The sequence below is a fragment of the Salmo salar genome, chromosome 04 (genome assembly GCF_965601325.2).
Source record: "Salmo salar chromosome 04, fSalSal1, whole genome shotgun sequence".
Classification (NCBI taxonomy): domain Eukaryota; kingdom Metazoa; phylum Chordata; class Actinopteri; order Salmoniformes; family Salmonidae; genus Salmo; species Salmo salar.
The window spans coordinates 30,679,262-30,693,738 of NC_138294.1; the positions used below are offsets into that span (position 1 = coordinate 30,679,262).

General features: G+C 42.2%; 1 long non-coding RNA gene across 1 annotated transcript; it reads left to right on the forward strand.

The window, feature by feature from the left end:
- Positions 1-1,596: 1,596 nt before the first annotated feature.
- Positions 1,597-7,007, forward strand: LOC106602700 (uncharacterized). Its single transcript, XR_014392125.1, has 4 exons — positions 1,597-1,796; positions 1,961-2,038; positions 2,457-2,626; positions 2,732-7,007. It is a non-coding gene; the product is annotated as an uncharacterized LOC106602700 (long non-coding RNA).
- Positions 7,008-14,477: the final 7,470 nt, after the last annotated feature.

Below are 14,477 nucleotides of genomic sequence, written 5' to 3' on the forward strand. Positions count from 1 at the left end.
GCGAGACATAGGTGTCCGCGACGTGCCTGGTTTTCCTTTTGTAATCCGTGATGATCTGTTGACCCTGTCACATACCTCCCGTGTTGAGCCCTTGAATTGCGCCTCCACTTTGTCTCTGTACTGACGGCCATATTCCCAGTCACCTTGCCGTGGTTAAATGCGGTGGTCCGCGCTTTCAGTTTTGCGAGAATGCTGACATCTATCCACGATTTCTGGTTTGGTTGGTTTTATTAGTCACTGTTGGAACAACATCCCCTATACACTTCCTGATGAACTCTGTCACTGTTATGGGTGTAAGATGGTACAGTGATGCCATCTGTTGGTAAATGTGAATTACTGCAACTCCAGTGTTTTTACCGGTTTGCTTGAAATACCCGGATGAATTGCAATGTACTGAACCAGACTAGTTACTCGCATCAACGCCTCTGTCTTGTCATTTAACATTCAAATATGGAGTCACCTGGTCTGGTTTACCAAAAAAAATGCTTATTTGAGTAAAAGTTCGCCGGAATTGATCTTAGCTAGAGTGAGTTTGCTAGTTCGCTTCAGTGTTGTTAGCACCTGTTAGACATGGCAGCGAACATTCCCCCTCCCGCGGTTATGAAGCTCAGCGGAGATTGGAGCACCAACTGGGATACGTTTAGAGGTGAATGGGAGGACTATGCACTAGCCACGGGACTTCTGGAAAAGGACGATGAGGTTGTGGCTGCCACTTTGAGGACTATAATGGGATCTGAATGCCGACACGTATACAAACACAACCTGAACCTAACAGCAACTCAGCAAGAAATCTTCCTCATGTGGTACCCTTCCTGCAGGCTCATCCTGACATGACCCTCCAGCATGACAATGCCACCAGCCATACTGCTCGTTCTGTGCATGATTTCCTGCAAGACAGGGATGTCAGTGTTCTGCCATGGCCAGCGAAGAGCCCGGATCTCAATCCCATTGAACACGTCTGGGACCTGTTGGATCGGAGGATGAGGGCTAGGGCCAGTCTCCCCCCAACCCCAGAAATGTCCGGGAACTTGCAGGTGCCTTGTGCCTTGGTGGAAGAGTGGGGTAACATCTCACAGCAAGAACTGGCAAATCTGGTGCAGTCCTTAAGGAGGAGATGCACTGCAGTACTTAATGCAGCTGGTGGCCACACCAGATACTGACTGTTACTTTTGATTTTGACCCCCCCCCCCCCCTCCCATTTGTTCAGGGACACATTATTCAATTTCTGTTAGTCACATGTCTGTGTTGTTGAATCTTGTTATGTTAATGCAAATATTTACACATGTAAAGTTTGCTGAAAATAAACGCAGTTCACAGTGAGAGGACATTTCTTTTTTTGCTGGGTTTATTATGTTAGCTATGTGGCAAAGAAGGGGGTCGAGTGATAAATGGCAGATATGTGAGGGCAGAACTAATAAACGGGCTCTGCCTGATCACTAAAATGGCCACCCCGATCAGAACTACAGATCACAAAATGGCCGACTGCCAAAACTACAATTCCCAGAGGCAAGGGGAACCCTCAGAAGGTGGAGCCGACCCACAGATAAAAGGTCAAGAAAAACCAGGGGGGGGGGGGGGGGTGAAGAGAGAGAGAGAGAGAGAGAAGGATCTATGAACCATAGAGAAAGAGACAATCTACATTGGCTGGATTTACCGTGCACGAGCTGGACTGTTTTGGACTTACCTGTTGGCGTTTAGACCTGGACCTACCGAGAACCAGATTTGTGTACCGAACCCTGCTATCCTTGACCTTACCTGCGGCCTGGGTGGACCAGGACAGCGAAACAAACACACAGGTACTGTCATGTTCGAAATAACTTTCATTCTGGGCTGACTTTGGTGACAGTTTCCCACTTAATTTGTGACAAACGCTCCTAACTTTGAAGAGGTTTGCCACAGCTAGCTTAATGGTGTGAAAATCGTGATATTTGCCTTGAATTTCAATCTACACATGCATTAGGGGCGGCAGGTAGCCTGGTGGTTAGAAGGTCGGGCCAGTAACCGAAAAGTTGGTGGATCGAATCCCCGAGCTGACAAGGTAAACATTTGTCTTTCTGCCCCTGAACAAGGCAGTTAACCCACTGCCATTGTAAATAAGAGTTTGTTCTTAACTGATTTGCCTAGTTAAATAGCGGTTAAATAATATATTTTTTTTTTATATGGGTCTGCAGGCTATTCTGTAGGCTATTCAATTCCCTTGACATTCTTCAAGCATGAATACTTGCCCATGCAGATTTAACATGCATTGAATGCTACACAACTTTACATGCATGCGTTCCATAAATGCAATGTGCACTTTGCAAAGATGCAAACGGTTCCATGATGACACTCCCTGTCCCTGGTGATCTACCCAAGGCCCCCTTGTCTCCACCCCAGGCTTCTGTTCTTGCCCCGGTGGGGCGAAGACCAGCAGCAGAGGGTGATGTCCTTCCTGCTCTTCTCTCCCTTAAATGCAGCTAGTGATTCCAGAGAGCTGGCGGGCAACTCTCAACAAGAAGCAGTATATTGACCGGATGCTGTTTACCAGGAGCCGCCTACGGAGCTCACAGTTCATCACTGTCCTTGCCCCGGTGGGGTGAAGAGGGTGATGTCCTTCCTACCTCCAAGGCCTGCCTCAGAAAGTTCTGTGGTGAGTTTTTCTATAATAAATGAGAAGCTTAGAAATGGTAATTGAATATTTGCTAATATTGGGCGACTGTTAGTAGTGTAACACTCTCTCCCTCCCTCTGAGCTGGCGGGCAACTCTCAACAATCATCATCAGCAGCGTTGGATTGGCCGGACGCTGTTTAGGCAGGAGCAGCATGGGGAGTTCACAATTCATCACTGACTTGCTTGAGAGACACCAGACTAACATCAGTCCAGTGTGAGCTGGCGGCCAGCAGTGGATTGGCAGGACGCTGTTTACCATCGCCCGACCCTCTTCTTTGCATGTCCACTGTTCCTCTGGATGCTGCTTTGTATGTGGGCATTTAAGCTGACACGCCCCCTGCCTGGGTGAGGGCACAATTCATCACAGACTTGCTTGAGACACCAGACTAATGATGGTCCAGTGTTGGCTTGTGTAACCCATGCTGACGTGTGACATTTTGTAACTAATCAGCATTTCACTGAAATGTGTGGCATGAATATACAATGCTTTAAACTGTCTACTACAAAGGGACAGTTACAGACACTCTGTCATTTCTACGGCCTCTAACTTCAAAATTTAAATTGTGAACTGAAAATAACTAAGTGCTGCTGAGGGGAAGACTGTAGAACAGTGGCTGGTGGAGAAGAGGCGCGAAGGGGCAAGGTGCTGAAGGAAACTGAGCCACTCGTTGGGTGGTCGTTAAACATTCCTTTTGTACAGTAACAGTCAAAAGTTTGGACACGCCTACTTATTCAAGGGTTTTTATTTTTTACTATTTTCTACATTGTAGAAGAATAGTGAAGACATCTAAACTATGAAATAACACATGGAATCATGTACCAACCCAAAAGGTTTTAAGCAAATGTAAATATATAAAGTTGCCACCCTTTGCCTTGATGACAGCTTTGCACACTCTTGGCATTCTCTCAACCAGCTTCACAGTCTTGAAGGAGTTCCTGTATATTCTGAGCACTTGTTGGCTGCTTTTCCTTCACTCTGTGGTCCAACTCATCCCAAACCATCTCAATTGGGTTGAGGTTGGGTGATTGTGGAGGCCAGGTCATCTGATGCAGCACTCCATCACTTTCCTTCTTGGTCAAATAGCCCTTAGACAGCCTAGAGGTGTGTTGGGTCATTGTCCTGTTGAAAAACAAATGATAGTACCACGGAATTCTAAATAAATGACAGACCGTGCCACCACCATCACACCACCTCCATGCTTCACTGTGGGACCTACACATGCGGAGACAATCCGTTCACCTACTCTGCGTCTCACAAAGTCACGGCGGTTGGAACCAACAGTCTCAAATTTGGACTCCAGACCTAAGGACAAATTTCCACCGGTCTAATGTCCATTGCTCGTGTTTCTTGGTCCAAGCAAGTCTCTTCTTATTGGTGTCCTCTAGTACTGGTTTATTTGTAGCAATTTGACCATGAAGGCATGATTTCATGAATTCTCCTCTGAACAGTTGATGTTGAGATGTGTCTGTTACTTGAACTCTGTGAAGCGTTTATTTGGGCTGGTAACTCGAATGACCTTATCCTCTGCAGCAGAGGTAACTCTGGGTCTTTCTTTCCTGTGGCGGTCCTCATGATAGCCAGTTTCATCATAGCGCTTGGTTTTTGTGACTGCACTTGAAGAAACTTTCAAAAGTTCTTTCAATTTTCTGTATTGACTGACCTTCATGTCTTAAAGTAATGTTGGACTGTCTTTTCTGTTTGCTTATTTGAGGTGTTCTTGCCATAATGTGGACTTGGTCTTTTACCAATTAGGGCTGTATGCAAACCCTACCTTGTCACAACACAGCTGATTGGCTCAAAGGAAAGAAATTCCACAATTTAACACCTGTTAATTGAAATGCATTCCTGGTGACTTCCTCTTGAAGCTGGTTGAGAGAATACCAGGAGTGTGCAAAGCTGTCATCAAGGCAAAGGGTGGCTACTTTGAAGAATCTCAAATATAAAATATATTTTGATTTGTTTAACCTCTCTGGGCTAGGTGGGACGTGAGCGTCCCACTCTATTCAACAGCCAGTGGTAGAGCGTGGCGCGAAATTCAAAACCTAAAAAATGCTATAATTTCAATATTTCAAACATACGACTATTTTACACCATTTGAAAGATAAGACTCTCTTTAATCTAACCACATTGTCCGATTTCAAAAAGGCTTTACAGTGAAAGCAAAACATTAGATGATGTTAGGAGAGTACATAGCCAGGAATAACCACACAGCCATTTTTCAAGCAAGCATATATGTCACAAAAACCAAAAAAACACAGCTAGAAGCAGCACTATCCTTTGATCTTCATCAGATGACACTCCTAGGACATTATGTTATACAATACATGCATGTTTTGTTCAATCAAGTTCATATTTATATCAAAAAACAGCTTTTTACATTAGCATGTGATGTTCAGAACTAGCATAACCACCGAAAACTTCCGGTGAATTTACTAAATTACTCATGATAAACGTTGACAAAATACATAACAATTATTTTAAGAATTATAGATACAGAACTCCTTTATGCTATCGCAGTGTCAGATTTTAAAATAGCTTTTCGGCGAAAGCACATTTTGTAATATTCTGAGTACATAGCTCGGCCATCAAGGCTAGCTATTCAGACACCCGCCAACGTCGAGGCTCACTAAACTCAGAATTACTATTAGAAAAATTGGATTACCTTCGCTGTTCTTTGTCAGAATGCACTCCCAGGACTACTACTTCCACAACAAATGTTGTTTTTTGTTCCAAATAATCCACAGGAATACCTGGGATAGGATAAAGTAATCCTTCTAACCCCCCCCTTAAAATATTTAGATGCACTATTGTAAAGTGGTTGTTCCACTGGATATTATAAGGTGAATGCACCAATTTGTAAGTCGCTCTGGATAAGAGCGTCTGCTAAATGACTTAAATGTAAATGTAGTTATGTGCAAATATGTCCGTTTTGTTTGTGCGCTCAGGTCACTATCCAAAGGGTAACGCGCGAGGGCATATCGACACAAAAAAAACCAGGCAGTCCACTGACAAACTGAGCTCCTATACTTTGCCCAGAGACAGGTGACGCCCCAATCCACTTTCTGGTGGCTTAGAGAGCCAATGGAAGCCTTAGAAAGTGCAACATAACCCCACGGATACTGTAGTTTCGATAGACAAGCAAAAGCAGAACTACAAAATCGCAGACAGGGCAGTTCCTGCTTGGAATCTTCTCAGGCTTTTGCCTGCCATATGAGTTCTGTTATACTCACAGACACCATTCAAACAGTTTTAGAAACTTTAGAGTGTTTTCTATCCAAATCTACTAATAATATGCATATTCTCGTTTCTGGGCAAGAGTAGTAACCTGTTTAAATCGGGTACGTTTTTTATCCGGCCGTGAAAATACTGCCCCCTAGCCCAGAAAGGTTAACACTTTTTTTTGGTTGCTACATGATTCCATATGTTATTTCATTGTTTTGATGTCTTCACTGTAAAAAATAGTCAAAATAAAGAAAAACCCTTGAATGAGTAGGTGTGTCCAAACTTTTGACTGGTACTGTATATACTGTAGTTCAGTTCACCTTGTTCCCCTCTACCAAGACAATTCAGAGACTTGTGGGGCTTGAGGACCCTCTGAGCTATATTGTATGTAGCCTATGACTACTGGTAGGAACTCCCATTATAAACAGGTCTGAGGTGAGACACCAGCCTGACATCAGTCCTGTTTTTAATTTGGGCCTGTAATCAATGCTAACAATTATCTATTCCAAAGAAATGGCTTACAATTGCCTACTACAAAGAGACAGTTATACAGGCACTCCTGTAATTTCTATGGCCCCCTCTAACTTCAAAATGTTAATGGTGATCTGAAATGAACGTAACCATTTTAAGAGTACAAGAGGCACGGTAAAGGTTTATTATACATTCAAAATGGGAAAGGGATACATTTTGAGGGATATGTAAAGAGACCCCTCTAATTGAAAATAAATACAAGAATGTGTGTGAGAGCAGGGGTAATAGGGAAAGGGATATATCAACAATGTATTAAATTGAAATTTAAACTGTAAAAAAAGAGTCATAGGTTGAGTAAAATACAATGACATTCTTATTTGTGTTTACTACAAAGGAACAGTTTCACCTTAACTTGTATGTCTTGTAACTGAGTCAATCTTCTATCACCTTAATTTGTACATTAGGTATACAGGGGACATACAGACAGTGGGGCAATTTTGCTGTGACGGTGTGGGGCACACATTATCCTGTCATTTCTTACACTGTGTTTTCCACATTTTGTACAGGTGTGGCATCTGGTGTGAGTTGATGTTCAATGTTCCCCTCCTGTGAAAATGTACACTATTTATCTTTGCAGACTTTAATAAATAGGTTTTTAATTAATTACATTTCTGTCCAGTTTGCGGTCACAAGGGACCTGTCTCTAATACAGTGGTCCCTTGTTGGACACCATAATGAAAAAGCATTTAAACAATGAAGCTGCAAGCAGCCATGGTGGGGTTCAAGCTAGGGCTGTGTATACATCCTAATGATGTAAAAAAAAAAAAAAAAATTGTATGCAGTTTCAATCACAAGGCAACTGTTACTAATTTAGTCACCTATTAGACACCATAATGCAAATCAATTTAAACAATATACAGTGCCTTCGGAAAGTATTCAGACCCCTTGACTTTTTCCACATTTTGTTATGTTACAGCCTTATTCAAAAATGGATTAAATAAAATAAAACCCTCGGGAATCTACACACAATACCCCATAATGACAAAGCCTAAACAGGTTTTTAGAATTTTTTGCAAATTTATTACAAATAAAAAAACAGATACCTTATTTACATAAGTATTCAGAACCTTTGCTATGAGACTTGAAATGGAGCTCAGGTGCATCCTGTTTTCATTGATCATTCTTGAGATGTTTCTCCAACTTGGATTCCACCTGTAGTAAATTCAATTGATTGGACATGATTTGGAAGAGCACACGCCTGTCTATATCAGTTCCCACAGTTGACAGTGCATGTCAGAGCAAAAACTAAGCCATGAGGTTGAAGGAATTGTCCGTAGAGCTCAGAGACAGGTTTGTGTCGAGGCACAGATTCTGGGGAAGGGTACCAAAACATTTCTGCAGCATTGAAGGTCCCCAAGAACACAGTGGCTTCCATCATTCTTAAATGGAAGAAGTTTGGAACCATCAAGACTCTTCCAAGAGCTGGCCGCCCGGCCAAACTGAGCAAACGGGGGAGAAGGGCCTTGGTCAGGGAGGTGACCAAGAATCCGATGGTCACTGACAGAGCTTTAGAGTTCCTCTGTGGAGATGGGAGAACCTTCCAGAAGGACAACCATCTCTGCAGCACTCCACCAAGCAGGCCTTTATGGTAGAGTGGCCAGATGGAAACCACTCCTCAGTAAAAGGCACATGACATCCTGCTTGGAGTTTGCCAAAAGGCAACTATGACTCTCAGATCATGAGAAACAAGACTCTCTAGTCTGATGAAACCAAGATTGAACTCTGGCCTGGTGGTGGCAGCAACATGCTGTGGGGATGTTTTTCAGTGGCAGGGACTGGGAGATTAGTCAGGCTGAGGCAAAGATGAACGGCGCAAAGTACAGAGAGATCCTTGATGAAAACCTGATCCAGAGAACTCAGGACCTCAGACTGGGGGGAAGGTTCACCTTCCACTAGGACATCGACCCTAAGCACACAGCCAAGACAACGCAGGAGTGGCATCGGGACAAGTCTCTGAATGTCCTTGAGTGGCCCAGCCAGAGCCGGACTTGAACCCGATCTAACATCTCTGGAGATACCTGAAAATAGCTGTGCAGCTTTGCTCCCCATCAAACCTGACAGAGCTTGAGAGGATTTGCAGAGAAGAATGGGAGAAACTCCCCAAATACAGGTGTGCCAAGCTTGTAGCGTCATACCCAAGAAGACTCGAGGCGGTTATCGCCGCCAAATGTGCTTCAACAAAGTATGCACCAATTTGTAAGTCACTCTGGATAAGAGCGTCTGCTAAATGACGTAAATGTAAATGTACTGAGCAAATGGTCTGAATACTTATGTAATTGTGATATTTTTCTATTTTTCTTTTTAATACATGTCTAAAAACCTGTTTTTGCTTTGTCATTATGGGGTATTGTGTGTAGATTGATGAGGGGGGGGAAACGATTTAATCAATTTGAGAATAAGGCTATAACATCAAAATGTGGAAAAAGTCAAGGGATCTGACTACTTTCTGAATGCACTGTATTTCACCCATGCGAACGTGGCCAAAGACATGACTGAAACAGGAACCAGTTGGCAATTTATGTGTACTATGGATATATACACATGTGATATTTGAGTGTCTCTCTCACTAAGTAATGAACACACATTCAATTATGCTTTTAGCTTGTGATTGTGTGATATGGGAGTTATATGGGCTACATGTTTATTTAGACATTTTAAAGAAAACCTTTTATTTTATTATTTAACCTTTATTTAGCTAGGAAAGTCAGTGGTCCCGTGTGGCTCAGTTGGTAGAGCATGATGTTTGCAATGCCAGGGTTGTGGGTTCAATTCCCACGGGGGACCAGTACGGAGAAAAAAAAGATGTATGAAATGTATCCGTAAGTTGCTCTGGATAAGAGTGTCTTCTAAATGACTAAACATTTTACATTTAGTTAAGAACAAATTATTATTTACAATGACTGCCTACCCCGGCCAAACTCTCCCCAAACCTGGATGACACTGGGCCTGTCATGCCAAATAAGGCCCCCGGCCAAATAGTGTCCCCCTCCACCTCACAATGGGATTCTATGAGTTCTAACATCTGTTGCTCGGGCTGTTGCTAGAACTTGCAACATTCCGACCGGATTACGTAATGAACCAACGCGAAGGAAGGAGGACGCCGGTGTTGTGCCGAAAAGCTCCCCCTGCCAGAATCCCTCCTCCCCATTCGCTTGAACGTGCACTCGCTCAATTCTTCATTGCTGCGAATTGCTTGCTAGTTGAGATTTCTGATCACGTTAGGCTGCGTTTCATTTAATTTTTAATATCGGTTTGATCGCAGGGGAGGCACTAGTAATGTCTGCAGTTTTCGGTTTGGCTATTTGTTTCAAGTGTATTAGTCCATAAATACATCTCTTTGACAAAATTTGTCATCTCTCCCATGTCTTATTTGATGAGTAGTTGTTCTGAAATGTTATAATGCTTGCCTACATTTTACTCCCTCTGTTTAATATTACACATACATACATTCATTATTCATTTCGGTTGCCTATCCTGATGTGAAGTTTGTTCTATGGGAAGTATTTGACTCTGATGTGTGCTACAGAAAGTATTTGACTCTAGCCACATAATTAAGGAAATTAGAAGGGGGGGGGGAAGGATTTTGCCAAGGCTATTTTCTTGCCTGCCGAAACAGAGGGAGTAAAATGTAGGCAAGCAATAAACATTTCAGAACAACTACTGTGGTGGCTAATTTCTGCATTACCAAATGAGGAGAGTTACAAACCTCACACACCAGTCAGAGTTATACTTAAACTACATCTTTAATAATAAGAGCTTTGCAAAAGCACTTGACTTTAAATGATGCGCTATTTCTAATGAACCATTGAAAAGTGACAACACAAAAGTACAAAGATCTTTTATAGCCAAGATACACCCCTCTCAACGTACATGACGAACCACAGATCTTAGAAACAGTTCACAAAGAAATACTTTTACTTGAGAGAGGAGTATCCCAATGCCAGATAGCATTCGCTATAAATTATCGTTCAGTTTGGTCCCTAAGACGAGGTTCCAATCCCGTTCCTGGTACTTCATAGCACAAAAACACCATCTCATCCAATGGCATAAATCAATTGTCAACTCTAGATACTCCCATCTCAAGTAAACCCCCTCTTGACCCCACTCCTGGACAAGCTCACTGAGGGGAGTGAGCCTCTAGGTCATACACTATCCTAGGATAAGTGCAACATGAGAGAGGACATACAATGGTTCCAGACACTGCCATACACCTCCCCCCAATGCCAAAGGAGGGAGAGACTTGTGCACAAACATTGTGGAGACAAGTAATTGGTTCCCCATTAATCACACCATCCCTTCACATGGTTTAACAGATACATTCACATATGAAGACAATGTTCCATCCTGTCCTCTTCCCTTTCTGATATTCTGCATAGCACCAGGGATATGTGAAAGACAAGCCTGACCTCTCCCCTCTCTGGGCCCCAAGTGACTGAGCCCCAGCTGAGGGAAGAAGTGCAACTGCCAACACCAGAGTCCAAAGGGATACATTCTGACTCATCCACTACACTACTCATCAAATAAGACATGGGAGAGATGACAAATTTTGTCAAAGAGATTTATTTATGGACTAATACACTTGAAACAAATAGCCAAACCGAAATTATTATTTGTGCCTCCCTGCGATAAAACCGACAGAAAATGTCATGAAACGCAGCCTAACGTGATCAGAAATCTCAACGAGCAAGCAAGTCACAGCATTGAAGAATTGAGTGTGTGCGCGTTCACGCGAGGGGGGGGGGGGGGGGGGGGGGGGTAAATCTGGGGGGGAGCTTTTCGGCACAACACCTGCAGTTCTAGTTCAACTCAGAATCTCTCCGCTTAGCCCGCCCAGAATGGCTCGCTTTTGGGCGGGCTGGCATCATATAGCAGCACTTTCGGTTGTGCGTCAAGAATTCAGCATTGCAAGTTTGTATGAAGGTCTGGTTATTAAATGGGTGAATAGTTAACGTGACATAGTAATATGCTCTAAAACGCTCTGGTGACAAACGTTGCTGCCCTGTTTCCAATCGTCCACATGACTGGGAGGACCTATTCAAGTACAAGTAAGTAAATACATTTCTAAAATGTAATTTGTTTTTATTTTATTTGCTAACTAATGTTAGCTACAGTGCAGGCTAACTAAATTAGCTGCTAAGGTAGGTAACACTAGTTAGCTATCTAGCCAACTTTACATACTGTATAGATAGATATAAAATAATAAAATATCACCAGCTACCCAACTTCATATTGGCTAGCTATCTTGATGTATTTATCACTGTGAAAAATAACTACAAATGCATTTGTAGGTAGTTAGCTAACAGCCATGGAGGAAGGTGAAAGGATAGCAGCCCCAACTGTCAAAGTGAGAGGTACCTTTGTGTAGTTCCAGGCCCTAGAAGTGAGGAGGGAGATAATGGTAACATCATTTTCAGTGTGGTCTAATTTGAGTATAATGAAGTCTGTTTCTTGTGAAGTTTTCTGTCCTCGGATACAGAGAGCTGTGAAAGCCTGTCTATATATGAAGAGGTCCCAATAAAGATCGGTGGTTCTCACAAAAGAACTGTCAATCTCCCTCGTTTTTCTGGATTTTTGTTGTTGTTATTCTGTCTCTCACTGTTCAAATAAACCTACCATTAAAATTATAGACTGATCATTTCTTTGTCAGTGGGCAAACGTACAAAATCAGCAGGGGATCAAATACTTTTTTCCCTCACTGTATAGTCATAAGAGGCATGAGTGTGTCTGTATGTGTTTGTGGTATATGTTGGATTTTGGACAAGCCACAGTGATGGAAAATAAATCAGTTCATTCTGTCTTTATTGTATATCATGATATCTGTGAGGCAAGACAATACCATATCTTATTATTAAAAAGACAAACCAAACCTGTTGTATCATTTGAGGTTAAAATGTTTTAGAAATAAGGACGGGGAGAATAAAGAGGATCAGGGGAGAATCAATGTACCTTTAGCAAATCACATTTATTTGAAGTTATCAATTTGTATAGTATATGCTGAAACCATAAATACATGTTATGGTAGATGTCGTATTACATGATGGAATCTACCATATTCTAAAATGTAACATTGCAGTATATTATATGCAATATGATCAGTAGAAAACTGCTACCTAACCTGTTCACTGCTAGAGTAAAAGCACAACAAACGTATGTTTTTATTATAAACTGTTAATGTTGCGACAGTTCGTTTCTGGTAACAGAACAAAATAGTCAGCACATAGTAACTTCTGATTTAGCTGTACTTTAATTAATGCAAACACGTGTATGGTAAATGTGTCGTTCGTATACGGTCTCTCTGTGACACCTCGCAGGGCAAAACAGAAGAAGAGCACGACACCTCCTTTGTTCTCTGTTTTATACTGAGAGATATTTCCCGCTCAATGCTGGCCTGTCCGAGGGAGGAGGAGCGTGGTTTAAACTTGCTCCTCCTGTCGTCGGCGTGTAGGCTGATCCCAGCGTCGTGACGCACTTCCTGTTGCCGGTTGTAGTTCTTGTCTTCAACAGATTATCTACTCGTAGTTTATGTACTTAGCATAGCTTCCCCAGTATATTATAAAGGTTATGCATATAAATAGCCAGTTCAACCCTAACAAAACATAGAGCAACAAGTAGAAGTGTATTTCTAGTACAAAAGTATCTCAGTATCAAAGTGCTTTTTGAATAGGTGGTTATATAATCAGCATTTACAAACAGCAAAGGACAGTTATGATGTTATGATGCATGCAGCTCAACTCATTCAATCAATTAGGCAACAGTACACAGCAAAGTCTTGGTGATTGTCCACTGAATCCTTAAAGAGAAGACAACTTCAAGAATGCCGCAATTGACATCCCACCTCATTATAGGACATCACATGAATCTATAACCAAGACCTTAAAGCTATCAAGCTGTCAAGATCACATTGCCATACAAACCGTTGTACCAGCACAAAATAAATATCGACATAGAGAAAAAGGTCAAGGGTAGGCTACGAACCAATATGTTTTTTTGGCCAACTTTTTGCAACTTTTCTTTTAGGCCTATATGTGAAAGGTATTGCAGGAGAACTGCCTGTATGTTATTTCCAGCAATAGCCTAGACCTAGTCATGATTGAGGTAGGCCCAATGTATTTAAAAGTACCTTACATCTTACCAGGGGTGCAACTTTCACTGGGGACTGGGGGGGACATAACCCCCCCACATTCTGAAATTGCATTTTTGTTCCCCCGCCCCATTTTATCATTGCACTGTGATACAAAACGCGGCACCAGTGTGCTTTAGGACCATGCAGACACCTCAGAGCAGTCAGGTAGGCTGTTTTCCAGTTTCAGCAGGCTTGATTTAGGACTGCGGACAGGCTGTGTGAAGGCAAAGCTTCTGAAAGGCTGGCATATAGGATAGGACTAGCACGGGAGAGATGAACAGAGGCAGCTGCTGTCTGTGTTGAGCTTTTTCTCCAAGTTGTAAAAGCAAGCAGAGCAGAAACTGGCTACTCTTTAGTTGACTGATCTAGCTGGCAAGGTAAAAAAAAAAGAAGTATTTATTCCAAGTGAATTAACTATTAGCAGCTAGTTAGCTAGCTAGTAGGTACCACAGCCAGTTCAGCTCTAACTATTCTCTAGCTATCTGTCAGTTAGCAGTATCTAACAGCTGTTGTGTGTATGGAAATGTTTTGTAGCCTTTGTTTTGTCCCGTATCCACAAAAGTACATTTTATAATGTACCATTGTACCATTAGCTAGAGCTAGCCAAAAGTTGGCTAATTTTGACTAGCTAGCTCACTAACTTTAGCTATTATTTTTGCCTCAATTACACTAGACCTAAACCAAACAATGAAACCAGCGGCCAAACGATTGAACACCGATATATTCGGACATTTCTTCATTATAATGTGAGATTTATTAGTCAGTATAGCAATGCAATGTCATTGATCTGTCAGTTTCCCTAGCTAACTCCTTACTTTTCACACTGACACGGTATAAACAGCTCTACAGGCTTCACTGTCATGGTACAAAGTCTGCACACAACACTATGCTCATCATGTCATAGCAGAATCAGGACATATTTGCATATGTTATGATCTTGTGAAGGCTGC